This window comes from Rosa chinensis, chromosome 6, assembly GCF_002994745.2.
Source record: "Rosa chinensis cultivar Old Blush chromosome 6, RchiOBHm-V2, whole genome shotgun sequence".
Classification (NCBI taxonomy): Eukaryota; Viridiplantae; Streptophyta; class Magnoliopsida; order Rosales; family Rosaceae; genus Rosa; species Rosa chinensis.
The window spans coordinates 36,265,980-36,276,065 of record NC_037093.1 but is presented as its reverse complement, the minus strand read 5'-3'; the positions used below and the strand labels follow the sequence as shown (position 1 = coordinate 36,276,065).

Below are 10,086 nucleotides of genomic sequence, written 5' to 3'. Positions count from 1 at the left end.
GAAACACTCCGCAACTCTATTAAACGGTCCTTAACTCCTTAGAGCAACTCCAACAGCTTCCTTATAATTTTTGTATAATAGGGAAGCAAAAGTCAAAGCTTTAGCATATTTTTCTTCTCCAACTCCAACAGATTCCCTATTTTACAGCAATCTCTAAAATCTCCATATTCTTCCTTAAATTTTTAGAGATTGCTGTAAATATAGGGAATTTGGTTTTCTCTTTCCTCATTTTCCCTAAAATAGGGATAGTTATAAAGAATTTGTTGGAGCAAAAGAGGCTTATTTTTCCCTAAACTAAAGAAAAATCAAAATATGGGGAAGCTGTTGGAGTTGCTCTAAGCAAAAGTAATTTTTTATTTTATTTTCCCGATGCATCCATCTATGTTTTTTTTTTTTAAATTTTTTTTTTTTGAGGAGAAAAGGAAAACAGTTTTAAGGAGAAGCCCCTATTAAAACCACACCTAAAAAAGTCAAAATTAAAAGCAGCCAAAGCTGACAGAGGAAGCTTGTTTGACCACATCACAGGAGCAGAGGATCCATGCGCCGTATTTGCAATGGCATCCGCCAGAAAATTTGCTTCGCGAGGCTGAGTATGTCTTTGATCAGGGTTCTCAGCCTCCAAGGAATAGTGCATTTCTTGTTGATAGCATCTATTATCAGTTTAGAATCACCTTCAACGACGACTTTTCGGAAGTTGAGGATGAGGGCATGGTAGAGACCATCTCTGACTGCACTGCCCTCTGCAAGACTGCAACGGGAACAAAGGAGTGGCCAATCATTCTAGCTCCAACAAACTTGGGATTTGCTTCATGGTCTCTAATAACAAATCCATCTATGTCATTACACACCCAATAGATACTACTTTTAGGCACAAGTGAAGATTTTAAAACTGTCTATTTATTCTCGGCCTTAGATTTAATTGCCTCCTACAATTCCTCCAAAACTGTTCTTTAAAAGGGTCGTTTGGCACTCATGACAACCGGCGACGCACAACAAACTGAACGGGGATTATGACCCCCACTGAATTATTATTTTTTGAACATCTAATGGGCAATTTGAGCAATTTAAGTGCAATTTTATGAAGAATTTTTAACTAATTAGCCCACATAGAGTTCTAAATGCACTATTGCAAGCAGAATATCCCCCGACCATCAAGGAAAAAATCACGCAACCGCCATACCTCCCAGATTACCCATTTTTCAATATCTGCTATTCTTGTCTCGGCAAGCAAACGTCGGAGTACGAGACTGTGCCGTTTCGATGTGATGCTGTACGTGAATTGGGGGTGTTGATTTGGGCGAAGAGAGGCTGAAGGATAAGCATATTAGGGAGGGTTATTTTTGGTAATTTCAATTCACAAATACGAGAAACGGCATTATTAATCCACTTCAATTTTCACGCCTAACGAGCAAGGAAATGACACCGTTGCTGCTATTATTTTCCCGCTGGATTTGGGTGCGAAGTCTTGGATCTGACTTTTGCTCAAGAGAAGCTCAAAAGTTTTGTTGAGTAAATGTCACTAGTAAACACTATATACACACACACACACACACACACACACACACACACACACACACACACACACACACACACACACACACACACACACACACACACACACACACACAGGGCCCTTCTAGTGAGGGATCCATTTTCTTTGGCCATTTTAAGGGATAACTTATTAGATCCACTTTTCGATTATATATCCACATCTCCACCGTTTAGTTTTTAGATCTATATGAGCAGATCACCTCTGCAAATTTTTAGCTAAATTGATAATCATTAAGACATTCAAAACTGTAATTTACAATTATAAACATGAACGGTTCAGGTTGGACAGATTCGGTTTGTCCATTGATTTAAACTAGTTTGACACCTTGACGATCATCAATTTGGCTGAAAATTTGCAGATTTGATTTATACATTAGGACAAAAAAACTGAACGGTTAACATGCCGAAATGCAATAAAAAAAGGGGGTCCCAAAAGAAATCCCTTAAAATGGCCAAAAAAAGGGATCCTTTATTGGAAGGGTTGGCCCTCATATATATATATATATATGTAGGGCTTCCACTAAGGGATCCCTTTTTTCGGTTTTTTTTATAGGGATAGGCATTATACCAACTTTTAGATCATATTTTCACATCTTAACCGTTCAGTTTTTAGGTCCTAATGTATATATCACTTCTACAAATTTTCAGCCAAATTGGTGATTGTTAAGGTATCCAAATCTGCAATTTACACGAACGGACCGAATCTGCCGAACCGGAACCGTTTGTGTTTATAATGGTAAATTACAGTTTTGGATGCCTTAATGATCATCAAATTGGCTGAAAATCTGCAGAAGTGATCTATACATTAGGACCTAAAAACTGAACGGTTAAGATGTGAAAATATGATCTAAAAATTGGTATAATACCTATCCCTATAAAAGACCAAAAATAGGGATCCCTCACTAGAAGGGCCCTGTATATATATATATATATATATATATATATATATATATATAGCCCTTCCACAAAGGGATCCCTTTTTTTTTAGGGATGGAGTATTAGACCAACTTTTTAATTACATTTGGCAATCTCAACTGTTCAGTTTTTAGGTCCTAATGTGTAGATCACCTTTGCAAATTTTCAGTCAAATAAGTGATCGTTATGGTATTGAACTAGATTAAATCAATTGACGAACCGAATCTGTCCAACCTGAACCTTTCATACATATAATTGTAACCCTTCTAGGGATCCCTCACTAGAAGGGCCCTTATATATTTTTATATGTATATATATATATATATATATATGTGTATATATATACATATATATATATATATATATTAAGAGAAGAGAGCTTGCTCTCCAAAACTGAATATTTTTACCAATTTAACCTTTGTTTATTAAAAAACTATGAAATATAATTAATCAATAGGGATAATATGGTAAATTGTAAAACAGAAAACAAAAGAATAAAAAAAGGCAGAAAATGTGGTAGTTGTACGAGAAGTTTTTCCACTATATTTAACTTCTCTTCACACACATAGTGGGTGAGCCCTGCTAGTGTGTGTGTGTGTAACAGAATACTTTTCATTTTCATACAAAAAATATCTCAAAAAATTTAGTCAAAAACTAAAATTATGAGATTTCGAAGAACAAGTTAGATAGATAATTTTTTTCTCCCCATGAAATCCCAATATGGGAGAAGTTTCATTAAGAGATGAGGCAAAGTACAAATAATTAGAATAAAGAGTCCTAAAAGGGAAAGAAAGGTAAACCTCATCCTCCACTTAAGGTGAAAGTCAGGAAAAAAGCAAGAGTCTACTTGTAATAGCATGAAAATTTGTTATTAATTTCTTGGAGTTTCCTGGAATTAATAAAGTATTCGTTTGTATGATTTCGTGGTTCGAGGATAGAGCGGAAGTATTTCAGACAAATAATTACTCGAAATGTCTTATTTTCGAGAGGTCAAAGGGTTGACTCTTTATTCATTGAGTTTCGTTGAAAACTTTCTTCACAAAAGTTGTAGAGTGCGTTGATACGAGTTAGTAGACATGCGGCACGAAAAAATTGGAGTTCGTATGGAAAAGTTATGGAGTGTGAAAAAACTTACTATTTTTGGAAATTTGCTATAAATACCGATTTCTCTGAAATTATCTTCAGAAAATCATATTTTCATTTTCAGAATCCGGAAACCCTAATTTTCTCATCCTTTTCTGCCGCCGACCTGACCAGGATCCGCGAAGCTAGATCCGGCGATTTCAATGTCATCCGGTGTCCTCCGACAACGCCACCACATCGGTTCTCTTCTTCTCTCTCTCCTCTAGCAACCCCGACCACTCACTCACCCCAACAACCACCGTGCGTGGCGCAACAAGGCCCGAAAGGTGGAGGCTCGCTACCAGCATTGCTCTGGCCTTTTTCTGACGACGATACGGCTCGAACCATGCATACGTGGTTTTCAAGCTCTCCTCCTTCTGATCACATCTACATTGGTCTTGCAACGCGATTCACCATGGATTGACCAGAATCTAGAATTGAAGTTCAAACAACAAAAACTGCTGATCTAGTTTTCGAGCTTGATCCTGGCCGATCAAGGCCAAATCGACCTTAGCTCCAGGTATAAAGTTTGATCCTTTTGTTGTGCTCTACATTGTGTACGGTTGGATTTTCCTGGAATGGAGGAGCGTGGTGGGGCGTTCGGCCTCTGTTGGAGCAGATCCTTCCTCCTTTATCATCTACTCTTCAATACGAGCGTTGTGATATACGATTTGTAGCATTTGGAAATCGTTTGAGCATGTTAGGGTTTTTAGTGGTTTCGGTTATCTCAATTTTTGATCTGTGAGGATCCGACCGTTGGATTGTCCTTTTTGTTTAGGCGATCTGACCTTAGGAGTGTTCCGGAGACTTGGGCAGTCTCGGATGTTACTTCTTCTCGATTGACTTAGTATTCGGGTTTTAGCTAGTTCACATGTTTCAAACTTAGATGCTTTCGTATCGCAAGTGGTATTAAAATGTGACTAGGTACGTGACAAAGTTATTTTGGACGGATTGTGTTATCTCGGTTTTGTAAGAAGACGCAGTGGGATTTAGAGGTGAGCAAGTCTCACGGGGTTCATTTATGAACGGAGTTACTTTAATATTCAAAATTATTTATTAAATTGTGAAATCATTTTTGGAAATAAATATTTGTTTTAAATGAAGTTTTATTATAAAAATAATTTTTCACGAGTTCTGTATTTGTGAACTATAGTTGGTATTAGTAGCAATATTCCTGAGCGGGTGACTACGTGTGTGTGTGTGTGTGTGTGTGTATATTTATTTACGTGGAATATATATATTGATGCAGTTGTGTAATGAGCTAGAATTAACATGTTTTGTGAGTTCGATGTTGCTATTGTTGTGATTTAATTTTCTAAGGAAATGAATGGATTTTGGTTCTTTTGAATTGAAACAATTATATTATTGATGTTTCGTATTTGAGAGTTTTACTTGTCAAATTGTGCTAGCGGTTTAAGTAGTGAAAACAATATTTCTAAATTGTTTTTGAGATGGGAGTTGAGCTTTGAAAATAATATTTTTGCAGTCAATTATATTGTTTTGGAAAGTGTTGAGGTTGTGTAACATTTTGAATCTTGAATGACTTTTTAAATGTTTTGGTCTTTGTACCGAGGGTCACAGTAGCGACCGAGGGTGGGTTATCAGAACCATGTCCTTGGCCGGGGTATAGTTACGATTCAGTTAGAACTCTAGTCTGTCTACCATTGTATGTCATGGGGAGAATCAAGCAGGTTACTTGCGACTCATGAGCACGTGTTTTTAAAAGAGAGTTTAGAGTGTATTCTTTCATTTAATTGTCTGCTGAGGGACTTGATTTCTTATTAAATTGTGAGTTGAAAATAATATGATTTTGTCACTTTAGTGATGTATATTGTCCTTAAGAGGTAAGGTTTTTGAGTTTTAAAAACGAGTTATTTTGTGGGTCGTTTTAATGGAGTTGAAAGGATGGTTTCTTCACTTTACGTGAATTGTTTGATTTTATTATTGATTTCTGTTTTATTTGAATTGTGTGATTTTAATGTAACCTCCTAAACTAAAATATACGCAGGAGTTGCTATGATTGAATTGTGTGATTTTAAGTGATCTCCTGAACTAATTTTCTATGCAAGGATTACTAATTTTTATCTTGTTTGATTGTTAGTTCGGTAGTGTATTGGGAAATTAAATGTTGTTGACTTTAATTTATTTTTAAGTTGAGGAAATTGTAAGCATGTGTGTTTTGAGTCATTTCAGTTGATTTTACTCATACGAGCTTGAAAAAGTTTACCGGGTTTGTTGTTGCAACCTGGTGCACTATTCCATGGTGTAGGGGTTTTTCCTGCAGGTCAGGGCATCTAAGGTTGAGACCGTAGCTTGTTGTTGCAGTAGCGTTAGGTTTAGAACCTATTTTGTGTATCTACGGCTGTTTATAGGTATGATCCTTGTGAGAGTTTACATTTACTTTAAAACTTTCGAGTTGTGTAAACACTTGATGATGTAATATGTGACTCTAAAGAACAAGTCGGTATTGACATTTGTGAGTTTGGTTATTTTGTTGCTTAGTTTAAATTGAAAAAGTTTCTACGTATTTTTGAGCGAACGGTTGTTATCCCGTTTCGGATTTTGAATTTCTTTATCCAAAATTCGGGGCGTGACACTACTATAATTTGTAGCTTGAAACAATACAAGAGAAGAGAAGACTTAAATCTATAGAAGCTAACAAAGACTTGATTTTCTACAACATTATATCGACCCTTATTAATTAATTTGTTTTCTTGAATTAGAAAGTATTGGTGAAATTACAATAAAAATTATAATTTCTCTTGAGAAACTCGTTGACAAAAGGGTGAGGCGCGGGTATCTCGCTCTCTTAAAGGAGATTCAAGCTCTCTACGGAACAATGCCGGTGCACTAGAAATCTCTTGATTTGTCCCCTCTAGGATACAATAGCTCAACAACAAAAGTTGTACGGTTCACACCAATCTGCATTAAATTGGAGGAACCCAAAGCTCCACCGAAAAGACAACTTTCTTTGGCCAAAAAAGAACAAAAGACACTTTGGAGTTTTTTGAAAGAAAGTTGATGGGTAAATAATTGAGTAAAAGTTGGATGTATTTGATGATGCAACAAATAGTGTTATTTATATGCTCTTAGGACACTCCCTACAATTAATAAGATAGTAACCAAATGTCATAGGTTACAATAATTAAAAACTCAAAATAAATCACCATGAGTTACAAATAAAATTCAAAATAAATTCTGAATTTAAACACACAAACAAATTAACCCAAATTTAATTTCAATAATAAATAAAAGATTAAAATGTTATAACATAAAGTATAGTATATAGCCGAGTACTATTTGGTCTAATGACATAAGACTTCCCTTTATAAGTAGGAGGTCGTGAGTTCGACTCACAATGGACTAATTGTTGTATATGAGTTGTTTATTTAATGAAAAAAAAAAGTATAGTTATATACTATTCACGAAATGCCAAAGACTGATAAACTTAGTCCAAAGACTGATAAACTTAGTCAAGTCCACTGCCCAAACAAAAACAACAAGAAAGTGCCAGAGAGTATGGTTCGGCCATGCAACTTGACGATAATATCTGTAGCTTCTACTGATCAAGAGAAACACAACCATACATATATCTATCGATTAAATTTCTTGTTAATATAGTAATATGATTAATATCCCTCTCTATAATTCTGCTGCCTATATAGCTTAAAGAACCCAATCAACAATTACGTCTACACACACCTTTTTACAGTACTGATCATTACCCGATATGAAACCTATTTTCATTCCTCTTTACCCTTCCAGCTTGTTTCTACTGTTCGTCACCCTACTGGTGGCCGGCGAGTCCGCACCTATCTACTCTCCATCCGATGATATTACCCTTAACTGCGGCTCTTCCGGCGACACGGTCAGTAATTATGATTTTCAAACTTGGACGGGGGACATCAACTCAAAGTTTTTCCCCGAAGCAGTTGGTAGCGCATCCCAAGTCGAGCAAGCACCACCGTCGTCCTCCATGGGCAGCCAAGTGCCATTCACCACAGCACGGCTTTCGTATTCGGAATTCACTTACATCTTTCCCGTAAGTCCAGGCCAGAAGTTCATCCGCTTGTATTTCTTCCCAGCCACGTACAACGTGGACTTCGACCGCTCGAAATCACTTTTCTCCGTCAAAGCCGGTGGCTACAGACTTCTCAAGGACTTCAACGCTTCTCTCAGTAGTACAGTTTACGATGGCTATGAGACGCTACTCAGAGAATTCTGCCTCAACTTTGAGCCAGATCAGCGGAGTCTGAACATCACATTCACTCCCAGCCAGGGTGGATACGCTTTTATTAACGGGATCGAAATCATGTCCATGCCAACCAATCTTTACCACTCGGCAGCCCAAGGCGACGGGGCTATTTATCTCGGCAGCAGCGACAGCAGATATTATGTTGAAAACAACACCGCTCTGGAGATGATCTTCCGAATCAACGTTGGTGGCAGCCCAGTATCTCCGAATGAAGACACCGGCATGTACCGCACCTGGGATCCAATCGACGAGTTATACTTGGATGATCTAAGTAGAAATTTGAGCATTGCACGAAGATATAATACTCCTCTCAATTTTGCAAGAATCCCTAACTACATTGCGCCCGAAGAGGTGTACCGAACAGGCCGGACAATGGGAGGGAACAGCACCATCAACAAGAGCTACAATCTCACCTGGGGATTCCCTGTAAATCCCGACTTTTCTTACCTGGTGAGGCTCCATTTCTGTGAGATTGTTCCGAATTTTACCGCGGCTAGAGATAGAATGTTTCAGATTTTCATAGCTAATTTAACAGCTGAACTGCATGCGGACATAATCAGATGGACTACAGAAAATGGAAAAGGAAATGGGATTCCCATATATAGGGACTACTTTGTACCGGTGCCGATACTTGGAACCCAGAAGAAAGGTTTCGTTATTCTCTCTGTTGCACTACAAGCAAATCAAGACGATAACCAAACTCGATATAACGATGCGATCTTGAATGGGCTGGAAATCTTCAAACTTAATGACACAGACGGCAATCTCGGCGGACCCATCCCCGAGCTACCGAATGTCCCGCCAAAGGTGACGTCGGAAAGCTCTAGAAACTCGAAGAAGAAGTCGACTCCTATGCTTGCTATCCTCGCCGGTGTAGTTTCGGCCTTACTTGTTCTTTCCTTCCTCGGGTTTTTAGTTTTCAGGCTTGGAAGAAAAGTCAAGGATTCCAACTCCAGCCACAGGACGACAACGTCAACCATGACCCTTAGGTCACCTTATCCATCTCATTAGTGCCGTGACTTTTCACTGGCAGAGATCAAAGCCGCCACCAAAAACTTAGATAACACTTTAATCATTGGAGTTGGTGGGTTTGGCCATGTCTACAAAGGATACTTCGACAAGGGGGCCACCCTTGTGGCAATCAAACGGCTGAAAGCCACTTCATCGCAGGGGGCCCACGAGTTCATGACGGAAATCAAAATGCTCTCCCGATTGCGCCATCGTCATTTGGTTTCTCTTATAGGATTTTGTGCCGATCAAGGTGAGATGATCTTAGTCTACGATTACATGGCACATGGGACCCTCAGTGATCATTTGCACCGGGCCAAGGAACCACATCTTCCTTGGAAACTACGGCTTCACATTTGTATTGGTGCAGCACAAGGTTTGCACTACCTTCACACATGTACCGAAGGCACCATCATTCACCCTGACGTAAAGAGCGCAAACATATTATTAGACGAGAAATGGGTAGTGAAGGTTTCAGATTTTGGGTTGTCAAAAATGGGCATTATCACAATATCCAAGACCCACATTAGCACGAAGGTGAAGGGTAGTTTTGGATATCTTGACCCTGATTACTACCGACGTCAACAACTGACTGAGAAGTCTGACGTGTATTCATTCGGCGTAGTGTTATGTGAGGTATTGTGTGGGAGGCCACCTGTGACCATTGTAGATAATAATAGAGTTGGGCTAGCTGGCTGGGTCAAGAAGTGTCATCATGAAGGGAAACTTGATCAAATTGTTGACCCAAATTTGAAGGGTGAAATTGCATTGCGATGCTTGCATAAATTTGTTTCCATCGCAATCAGTTGCATGGATGATAATGGGATCAATCGGCCGTCAATGGAGAATGTTGTGAGAGGGCTTCAATTTGCATTTGAAATGCAACAGAACAATGAGAATTATATTGATTACATTGAAAGGATGGTTCACGATGAGATTGGATTGATCAAGGACAATGAAGGGTCTAGTTCTAGTGAGCGAAGCAGTGGGGCGAAAGAATCCATCCAAAGGTTGACCGGGACAATCTTTTCCGAGATCATCGATCCAGTTGGGAGATGACCGACGAGCGACATTGTTAACAAGATGAGAGAGATCTTTGTAGAATCATAGGTGGGTACGTGGATAATATATGTAGTAAAAACTTGTAATACAATCAGTCAATAACATTTCAACTCAATCTCAGTTTTTTACCAACAAATGTTATGTCAGTAATTTTGAACTCATAAGAAATGTAG

The 10,086-nt window shown here is 38.4% G+C and overlaps 1 pseudogene; it reads left to right on the top strand.

Annotated features, from left to right (window-relative positions):
* Positions 1 to 6,982: 6,982 nt before the first annotated feature.
* On the top strand, positions 6,983 to 10,086 carry LOC112169474 (annotated as a pseudogene).